Raw genomic sequence first — 10,956 nt, 5'->3', positions numbered from 1 at the left:
GCTGTACGAGCCTTACGCGGCTTGCGCACTTATGTGAGAGATGTCTCGCGTTTGCGAGCTTGCTCGGCTTGCGCAAATTATGTGAAATATGTCTCGCGTTCTGCGACCTCGTTCAATCGTCGCATTTTGCGTGGCAATAAACACGCAAAGATAGGCACGCAAAATTCACGCTCAATATTTTCAATAGGGAAGAACGACGTCAACAAATGTCGCACCTCATCGAACCCGCTGGCAAAGCATGCTCAAGAAAAGAACCACACCATTGACTGGGAGAACGCCACAATATTAGATACCATGAAACCCACATCGTCACGACTGCTTTTAGAATATTTTTATATACAGACCACGGATCATGTCATTAACAGGACGAAGGGTAATCTCCCGGATAACTACGCCCACTCACTGCGTTGTCAAGTGCGCATATAAGAAGCGGCCCATTCCGTCCATCATTCATTGTGAACAAGGGACCCGTACGGGCCCGAAACGTAAAGTTTTTATAAACCATCTTTTGGCGAGTGTATGTTTTATTTTACCACCAGCAATATCGGCGGACGTGGGGTGTGCTCTTGTACCCACCGCAAGTTCCTCGCGGAACTTTCGGCCGTGTTCAACATGCGCTGTACGCCGATGACATCACCATCTGGGCCACTACGGGAAACATAGGAGAGATGGAGGAATGCCTGCAAGCAGCGGCGAGCATAGTTGACCACTATGCCACGTACTGCGGCCTCCAGTGCTCCCCGTCCAAGTCTGAATTTGTGCATATTCGATCTTCTCCGAAATGCAAAATCTCCGTTCAGCTTTCTCTCGCAAGCGGCCCCATCCATGAAGCGAAGGAGCTACGAATACTCGGTCTCTTCATTAATCAACATCGTAAGGCAGACACAACTCTTGCCAAACTCCGCAAAGTCGGCGACAAGGTGGGCCGAATGGTTCGCCGCGTTTCCAACAAGCGAGGAGGGTTGCGAAGTAAGGATGCGATGCGGCTCGCACATGCCTTCGTAACTAGTCGAGTATTGTACTTGACTCCTTACCTCCGCTTACGGAAACATGACGAAGATCACTTGGAGATTGTACTCCGCAAAATTTTCAAGAGAGCCCTCGACCTCCCGATATTCACTTCCTACGCGCGACTCCTCGCGTTGGGGGTGGTGAACACCTATCGAGAACTCCGCGAGGCGCATCTCGTTAACCAATACACGCGCCTCGCCCAGACCGCGTCCGGTCGCCGCCTCTTCGACCGGTTACATATCAGACATGATCACCATACCATGGAACGGGTTTGAGTGCCAGAACTGTGGAGAAGCGCCCTCTACGTTCGACCCCTTCCGACTAAGATGAACAAGGAGGACCATAATGGCCGGCGCCAGGCGCGGGCAAATGCCCTGCACCGCCACTATGGCTCAAAAAAACACGTCTTTTACGTCGACATTGCAGGACCCTACCGCTCCAGGGGGGAATGGTACACGGCTGCAGTCATACACGAGGGAAAACAGGTGGACGGCCTCTCGTTCAGAGCACCCAACTCAACGCATGCGGAGGAGGTGGCGATCGCCCTCGCAGCCTCCCATCCTGACTCTAAATTCATCCTCACAGACTCTCGCGGAGCCTGTCGTAACTTTGAGTTCGGTTGGATCACTCCACTCGCTCAAGAAATCTTACACCGCAGTACTCGCGACGGCGATCCAACTCATCGCTCAATCATATGGGTCCCCGACCACCAAGGCATGCCAGGTAACGAAGCCGCCCATGAGGCAGCCCGCGCACTCACTCACCGGGCACCAGGCGTCCCTTGGGAGGAGCTTAACCCAGATCACAGCCCTCTCCTTTCTTTGAAAGAAATTACTGAGCACTATCGTGCCGAACACCGGCGATACCCAGTTCCTATGAATGGACTGGGTAAAGCTGGCGAACGAATTCTCCTCAGGCTCTTTACAAACACCCTGCTGTGCCCGGCCGTTCTCAAGCACTTTAATCCTTCTTTTGACGGCCGCTGCTCATTCTGTGGGGAGGTGGCCGACACCTTCCACATGGTTTGGGCATGCAGAAAAAATCCTTCTCTCCCCCCAATCACCCCTTCCCCTACCCGAGAGGACTGGGAGGCGGCCCTGCTCAGCTGCCAGGAACTATCGGCCCAACAGGCCCTGGTTCGGCGGACTTGTGTAGCGGTCTCGACCAACGGGATCCCGGAATGAGGGACTCCGCCTAGTATTGTAAGGGGGAGACCCAATAGGGGCCTCTCCCCGAGCACCTCTCTGTAAATTACTAAATAAATGCTCTTCACCACCACCACCCCAAACACAGAGCAAGGATGAAGCGTTATGTCACACTTTCTGAAGATGGACCTGAGGGCTCCATCTTGCTAGTTGGCCACCGCTTTAGAGCGTTTGCGCATGCGCAGCAGACAATTCAGCAGACGAAGCCGCTGTTCCGAACGTTACTAATGGTAGTGCCTTTGGCCAAGGACTCCCAGCAGTCTCTGAGAAAAAGCGTGATGTATGGGACGCTTTTTCGCGTGCAGCATGGATAGCTAGCGCCGGACGGACGGACAGCCGGCCGGCCGGAGCATGCGGGCGGGGGGTGGATTTCTGAAAGTGTCCCTTTTCAATCGCGATGGTGGCATGTGGCACCGACTGATCTCTATTAGGGAGCTCATTGGTGCATACGGCGCCCGAAAGTGCAGCCAACGGAAAGTACAAAACGGCTCTGTGCCTGCAGTCAGCCTTCGGGAATGCACGAAATCGGAGCTCGGCAGTGTTTTTCAATTTCAGTTTTTGTTTTGGCCTTGGTATTTCGAGTTTTCGCCGTTCTCATTTCATCCACGATAGTGCCTACCTGTTGCGCCGTCAACTGCATTAGGAGACAAGTAAAGACTTCGAGAAGGACATTTCATAAATTACGGTCCATCGCATTAGAGTACGTAGCTACACACAGCACGGACGGAAATGCTACAGAGCGTAGTCTTCTCAACTCTGTGTCGTCCCGTTCCTCTGCGGTTGCTAGCTCTGCTCTATAGTGTGATACCCGTCCTTGCATTGTAAGCCCATGAAATGCCATCATCGGGAGATAAACGTAGTAAGGAATAGATGGAAACCTTCACCAGGCAGTTCACACTGCGATGAGCACTTTACCCATTTATATTCCAACCGCACCAGAGTGAAGGAACGGCGACTATCTGGTGGGCTGCCGACGGTGTTCTGCTTCACATCGGCGCCTCCAAAAGGTATGCCAACGTTATTCCAGCGGAGTTCTCTCTACCAGGTATTTTTGTACTGTACCAAGTTATACCTGAACAGGAATACATTCGTGATGATTGCCGCAGCTGAATTCTAAAAGCACTTCCCGTCCGTTCCTCATTCTCGTGCACAATTTCTCTCGCACTCTGAGTATCGAAATATGCACGCGCCGCAGCATTCGTCTCTCTCGACAGTTGTTTCTCTTTGCAGCTGTAAAACGCGCTGTAAAACGCGGCTGTGTTATGGATTTAAATTAAAAGCACTCCTGGAAGGTAAACTCGTCCTGAAGCGATAAACAAGACACGCCACTGATGAGACGTGTGGGAATCCTGGCTTTCCGCCGTTGCCGTTGCGCGGCTGTGCCGGCTTCCCGCGTTGTTTCTCCTCTTTCCCTTGCTCCCGCCTCAGGCGGTGGAGAGTAGGCTAGGTGACTAATCACTGTCATTTGGCCACTGCTCCGCCCCGGTTCCCCAACGGCCCTTGCCATTGGTGTCTTTTGGCGGGAATTTGGGACTCGTTTGGGCGGCCGCGCGCCGCGCGACCGTCCGAGCGGGGCCCAGAGAGAGAGACTCCTCCGAGACAGCGTAAGGTGCGTACGCTACTGTTTTGTCCGTGCCGGCCTTTGCCGTTCGGACCAGTACATACTCGAGCTCGCCCGCACGTGTCCTCTGACCTGCAGCGGCTCGAGCCTGTCCAGCGGGGTCCAGCGACCTCCGACAGGCGTACCTTGCGTTGATTGCCCACTCTCTCTCGCAACCGGCCCAACGGTCGACACGAGAGAGAGATCACAGCACTGCCGCGGAGACATTCTCCTGCAGCGGCGTGCTAGCGGCGCGCATTACTCTGGTCGCTTCGTGCGCGCAGCGGAGCCTTGCTCCTCGCGCGCCCCCGGGACGGGGTGACTACTGAGTGTTTGTGTATCTGCTGAAGGACGACGTGAATAAACGTCTCCTTTGTGAACTTGGAGGCCTATTTCTTTGCGGCGAATCGCTCTCCTCCCAGCGGAGGTTGAGCGCACCGCATCGGTGTCCCAGTGTGTGTGTGGTGACGGCTGATCGGGGCCCTTGGCTCGCGCGAAGCTCGAACCCGCGGTGGATGGTGGCCTGTGTCCACGTAGAAACCCACAACTGGCTCCCAACGTGCTAAGTCATTGGCGCTTACGCCTTTGATGGCACATTAGCCGAGCAGATCGCCTTGCCGATCACGCTTGCGCACCATGTCTACCACCCCCATCGGGGTACTCGGCAGCTACATGTCGGCTCCCTACGGAGTTGTAGCGTCGTTTGATCCGCTGGCTGCTGTTCCTTCGAATAGCTAGACACCGTGGTTGGCCTCGGCCCCATTGGGGCTTACGGCGGCACAACCCAAAATGTCGACCACGCGGCTCCCATTGGAGCTGTATCGGGAGCACCCTGCGGTGCATCCGCTGGTCACATGCCTCAGCAGTGCAAGCTTTCCGCCCAGTGCGAAAGCAGTTCGTGTCACGCTGCCGCAACCGGCAGTTTCGAACAGCAGCAGCCGTGCCCCGCGAGCAGTCAATTCTGCTCTGGAAATGGCGAGGCGCTGGCCCGGTTCCCTGTGGAAACCGCGCCGCTCATCGAACTAGGAGCCTTGCCTCCCTCGTTCGTGCAGCCCGCCCAAGCCTCCACTGAGGCAGGGGCGCAGTCGCTAAGGCCGGGGCTCCATTGAGCCAGATGCGGAGAAACTTTGAGCCATACTCGAATTTCCCGCGCCCAAGGACGTACGCGGCCTGCGCCGTTGTGTGGGAATGGCCACCTTTAGTCGTCCTGTGCCCGCGTGCAGGCACCCTTGACCAAGCTCTTGGGAAAGACTGCAGCGTGGCGAAGGGGGCCCGAGCAAGAGCGATCCTTTCGCCTCCTGTCTAGTGCCATTGCCGAGACAGCGCAGCTCAGGCTACCCGACCTGACCAGACAGTTCGTAGTCCAGACTGACGCGAGCGATCTGGGTTTAGGAGCAGTTCTCCTACAGGAATTAGATGGCGCGCTGCAACCGCTGGCCTTTGCCAGCCGCTCCTTGCTGCCCTCGGAGAGGAATTATTCCGTGACCGAGAAGGAGTGCCTCGCCATCGTGTTTGCACTGCGCAAATTTGACGTCTACCTTGATGGAACGCAATTCGTGGTGCAGACAGACCACAGTGCGCTCAGTTGGCTGATGCGGCTCCGCGAGCCTACGGGTCGGCTGGCGCGCTGGGCTCTCCTGGTACAGCATTACGACTTTTCGGTGCAGTATCGAAAGGGGAGCACAAACGTGGTAGCTGACGCGCTATCCCGTGCCCCACTCGCCAGCGGCGCCTTGACGCCTGCAGGCGGAGGGGGCGAAACAGCGGACGAGCCGCCGGGCGGCAAGGAGGGGGAGCCCGCAAACGGGTTAACCCATTCCGCTAACCAGGCAAGCAGCGCTTCGCAAAGCGGACGAGACGCAAAGCTCTTTGTGAGCGCCTCGGAAGTGCCGACGCGAACGGAAATTTTGGCTGCAAACCTGACTGGGAACGAGACCAGGCTCCCCTCGGGGATGACTGGAATCGTTTTCAGCCGTAAAGAGCTACTGAAAGCCCAGCAAAATGACCCCTTTTGTCGCGAGGTGAGCGACGGTCTCAGGGAGACGGAGCGCCGTGACGCTACTGGTATTGTAGCGGGCGCAGGGGGGCAGAAGCCAGCGTGTGTCGCGGCGAACCCCGGGGATTCATTTCTGCGGGACCATGACGGGCTCGTGCTGAAATACATAGCCACCGATGACGAGTCCATCGACCCGTTCAAGGTGGTTATCCCCAAAAGTCTGAGAGGCGCACTGTTGAGATTCTCTCATGACGAACCACTGGCCGGTCATCTGAGTGGCTCCAAAGTTTTTGCAAAACTGAGTCAGCCGGCGACGTGGCCCGGCATGAAGCGTGACATTTTCCGCTATTGCCGTTCCTGCCATGTCTGTCAAGCGGTGAAGTCACGGGGCGGAGAGCCGCCTGGAATGATGAAACCAATTGACAGTGTGCGTCCGTGGCAGATGGCGACCTGCGATTTGATGGGGGCTTTCCCCAGGAGCAAGCAGGGGTTCATAGACCTGAAGGCCTACGCGTCACGGTCTGACGAGCTTGCGCCGGTACCCATTGGTATCAAAGGCAAGCGCAAAGGCACAACTGGTGCTGCGGAACGCAAGCGTACGGAGCACCGGTACAATCTGAGGCGACGGTCACCGGTGTGATTGATGCCGGACGGTGGACTTTTCCGCAACCGAAGGCACGCAGCCTCCGCTAGCTGGCGAGCTTTCTCGTCAGGCCCTACCCAGGTGAAGCACGGTGTGTTATTTTTTTTTGTTTTTGCAGCATGCTCAGTTCCAGGCTTGTGTGTTTATCTGTTTATTTATTTGTTTGTTTGAGTCAGTTTCTAGCCACTTTCGTTTCCCCGCTTTTTCGTCTGTTTTCGTTCTAACGTACCGAGATGTACATAGGTAACATGCGTCTGCGTTGGCGTTCAGTTTTTTTACCAGACTTGTACATAGGCAAACTTCAGCCCGCTCGTGCTTGCTCTTATCTTCTAGAACCAAAGGATTAGGTGTCGTTTGTACAGCGCGCCTTTTCTCATTTCCGGCCCGACTGTGGGTGGTTGGCTCGTTAAGCAGCCGTGTGTCGCGGTGCGAGTTTTGTGCGGCCCGTATGGAGGGGAAGTTGGCGGGGCGTTTGGGGCGATGGGGGGCGGAAAGTGCACCCTTTGACCCTCGCCGCGGCGCCTGTGGACGCTTCTGATGAGGGGATCGTTGTCGCCGACCGGCGTCCGCGCACGTGCCGGTGTATGTGTGTTGGTTGCTGTGGCTGTGTGCGCGCGTAACCATGAGCCAAGGCGACGCCTGTGAGTTGTGCCGTTGTGTGCTGCGTGAGCGCGAGGATTGGAAGGACCCCTCGCTGTGGCCAAGGCTACACATCAGGACGCCGCCGAACGTCCTCGCCCGTTTCAGCCGGCGTGAAAGGGGTGCACTAACTGTCTTGTGCCGAACGTGACGTCGTGCCCAAGGGCGCGAGGTTAGTGCACTGCCGCGGCCCCGTCGTCATCAACGGAAAGAAGACCGCCATCAGTCGTCGGCCCTCCCAACCAGTTCAACTTGAAGTCTGCGAGCGGTGAGTCGCCGACAGGCCCATTGGGCCGCGCCTTCGAACTTTGAGGCTGACATCCACCTGTCACATAGTTGTACAGTTGAATTCACATCGCCTTGTGTACGGTGTATATAATCTGCAAGCTGTTTTGATTTACTGAAGCGTATGCAAGTGTTGTTTGCCGTGTTTTTCCTTTGTTTGTGTGTTTTAGTTTCTTTTCGCTGGAACTGATGTGTAGCTTTTTTTGTGTATTGATTTCTTTATTTTGGCCGCGTGCTTTGCCGATGGGTAGGAGGGCATTTAAGGAGAGGGAGATGTGGGAATCCTAGCTTTCCGCCGTTGCCGTTGCGCGGCTTTGCCGGCTTCCCGCGTTGTTTCTCCTCTTTCGCTTGCTCCCGCCTCAGGCGGTGGAGAGGCGGCTAGGTGACTAATCACTGTCATTTGGCCACTGCTCCGCCCCGGTTCCCCAACGGCCCTTGCCATTGGTGTGTTTTGGCGGGAATTCGGGACTCGTTTGGGCGGCCGCGCGCCGCGCGACTGTCCGAGAGGGGCCCAGAGAGAGAGACTCCTCCGAGACAGCGTAAGGTGCGTACGCTACTGTTTTGTCCGTGCCGGCCTTTGCCGTTCGGACCAGTACATACTCGAGCTCGCCCGCACGTGTCCTCTGACCTGCAGCGGCTCGAGCCTGTCCAGCGGGGTCCAGCGACCTCCGACAGGCGTACCTTGCGTTGATTGCCCACTCTCTCTCGCAACCGGCCCAACGGTCGACACGAGAGAGAGATCACAGCACTGCCGCGGAGACATTCTCCTGCAGCGGCGTGCTAGCGGCGCGCATTACTCTGGTCGCTTCGTGCGCGCAGCGGAGCCTTGCTCCTCGCGCGCCCCCGGGACGGGGTGACTACTGAGTGTTTGTGTATCTGCTGAAGGACGACGTGAATAAACGTCTCCTTTGTGAACTTGGAGGCCTATTTCTTTGCGGCGAATCGCTCTCCTCCCAGCGGAGGTTGAGCGCACCGCATCGGTGTCCCAGTGTGTGTGTGGTGACGGCTGATCGGGGCCCTTGGCTCGCGCGAAGCTCGAACCCGCGGTGGGTGGTGGCTTGTGTCCACGTAGAAACCCACAGAAGAGACGTCGGCCGCGTGCAAACCGAAACTAAAACTGTAGCAGCTGTATTACGAGTGACTCTTCGAAATGCGAGTGTCAGAATTTCCGCCGTCGTTCGCTTTTTCCTTCCTACGCGAAAGCTTCTTTATGGGTTATGGGAGTTTAACGTCCGAAAGCGACTCAGGCTAAAGCTAGGTTTAAGATGACTTTAGGGTCGTCGTCATTCCACTTGTGCTCCTTTACGCTCGGAAGAGAAGAACCAGATAAGAATCTAGACTATTATGTATGGTCATGGACAAAGTTTTCGGGATGCGGTTTCGCCGAGGAACATTTATTATCTGGCGATCAAGCAAAGCAGGGCGATGAAATTCACAGAAACATAGAGACGCGCGCTCGATCTGCTACAACAAATATGAGAAGACTAGCTAGCGAGACAATGCAGTACAAGATTTTTCCCTCAATTCGCATCTCTTAAACTTATGTCCGTGACTGTACCAGAGCCCTGCAATGCTCAAAAGCGTTAAAGGACTCTGTCTTTTCGTCCCCCTTTGCCTCGGCAGGGTGAAACCTGTCTGTATATTTTCGTCTTTCTCTGAAATTATAGGGCTCTGCAAAGAGTTCACGTCCCTGCATTTCGCATACTGAACTCCCTCGCCGCACATCAACCCCGCCACATGGAGATGATATGGGTGCCTGCCCACACCGAGAATCCCGGAAACGAGGCCGCCAACGCTTTAGCCCGAGGTTCTCTCAACCGGGCACCGGCGGCCTCCGACCTGGGGTTCTCACGGGAGTGCATGCACTCATTCAATGAAATGACGCAGGCCTGCAATGCCGAGCGTCGGCTCTACTCTCCACCCCATCCCTCCCTCGACAATTATCATCAGACACTTTGGAGGCGGCTCCAACCACGCACTTTACCCTCCCCTTATATACGCTCGCGCTATCACCAAGTCTACACAAACCCCTCCTTTACCCTCTGCCATCACCCCAAAGCCGCTCTCGATCATATCATTTTCCTCTGCCCGGCGGACCCTCCCCCGCGGGTCCTGGAGCACCTTACCGCTTGGGAGGCTTGGGAGACCCTACTGCGTTCTGAGGACCCGGCCATGCAAGCCATCGACATAGGCCGGGCTGCCAGCGTCATAAGCCTCCGGGACATGAACGTTTGAGTATAGTGGGGTCGTGCGGGGACCCACTGACCTGTTTGGCTCAAACTCCCCTGTTGCAAATTAAGTTTTCACCACCACCACCAACACAGTTCTCGCGTTAAGCTTGCTTATTACTTTAACTTAACAGCAGTTATTACAGGAGAGGGACATAAAAATTGCTGAGGGTTTAGCTTGGTTAAACCTAGGGTGTACGCGAAAGCTCCTCACACGGCCGGTGCACATTTTCGTCGAGAGTTATTCCTAAATATTTATAGCTTTGAACCCTTTCAATTGGTATTGGATCAAAATACACGTTGCGTGTTACGGGGGTCAATTTGCGCAGGGAGGCAAAAACAAAGAATTTTGTTTTAGTGCGTAGCACTTGTAGCCACAATCACAGATTTCGCCGAAGTCTGTCCGATGCCTCTCTCTATCTCCGTGAACTAGCGCGGAAGAGAAGGTGGCGACGCACAGTGGCGCGTATCGCAGTTGCGGCCGTCGTGGCCGTCAGCGGGCAGTGTTGCGCAAGCCCTCAACTTCAGCGTCTCTCCCCTCGCTTCAGTGACTTCTCAGCCTGCACGGACAGCAGTCGTGCATGAGCGGCGCTCCCTAGACCTCGGCTGTTCTGCGTGATAACCTTCATTACCAAAGCATAACAAGATGTAAAAATGCATGGAAAAGTATAGTAGGTGTAAGCCGTGCTAGCGCACCCCTTTCGCGTTGCAGCTAAGCATTCAGGTAATAGCCAGTGAAGTAACGTCCATGCTAAGCGCAAATGCCGATCCCCAGAAAGCACAAATACCGAGCGAATGTGAGCCTGTTGGCAGGAAAACAGCCGCCGTGAACAGGGCTCGCGCAGCCATTCGTGCCCCCCACCATGGGGGATGTTACACAGCCGCAGTCGTCCACCAATCCAAAACAGTGAACGGCCTTACTTTCCGAGCCCGCGACATAACACACGCGGAGGAGGTCGTCATTGCGTTGACTGCATCTGATTTCAATTCAAAAACAATTATTTCCGACTCGCGAGGGGCATGTCGGAACGTCGAGCAGGGCTGGGCACTGTATCTAGCCTACCGCATTCTACAAAACAGCGTCTACACCGGTGACCCCGCGCACCGGCGTATCGTTTGGGCTCCCGCTCACATGGGCCTTGAGGGAAATGAGGCAGCTGACGCTGTCGCCCGCGCGCAATCTCACCGGACATTCCCCTCCGACCCTGACGATCAGGAACTCGAATTTATTCCAGCTTACACTTTCAAAGACATCGTTTTACTCTATCAATCTGGCCATGGTCTTTATCCCCGCCCGTGTACGAGGTCGTAAAGGTCTCTCAAAGGCGGAGGAGCGGCTTCTGCTTCGC

At 55.6% G+C, this 10,956-nt stretch overlaps 1 protein-coding gene across 1 annotated transcript in view; it reads left to right on the top strand.

Annotated features, from left to right (window-relative positions):
• Positions 1 to 10,956, top strand: part of LOC149335524 (calcium-activated chloride channel regulator 3A-1-like) — a 187,185-nt gene that overhangs the window by 95,135 nt on the left and 81,094 nt on the right. The window lies entirely within an intron of this gene.

This window comes from Amblyomma mixtum, chromosome 7, assembly GCF_055824585.1.
Source record: "Amblyomma mixtum isolate Tamu chromosome 7, ASM5582458v1, whole genome shotgun sequence".
NCBI classification, from domain to species: domain Eukaryota; kingdom Metazoa; phylum Arthropoda; class Arachnida; order Ixodida; family Ixodidae; genus Amblyomma; species Amblyomma mixtum.
Note: the sequence above shows the minus strand (reverse complement) of the source record. Positions and strands in the feature narration are given on the sequence as shown.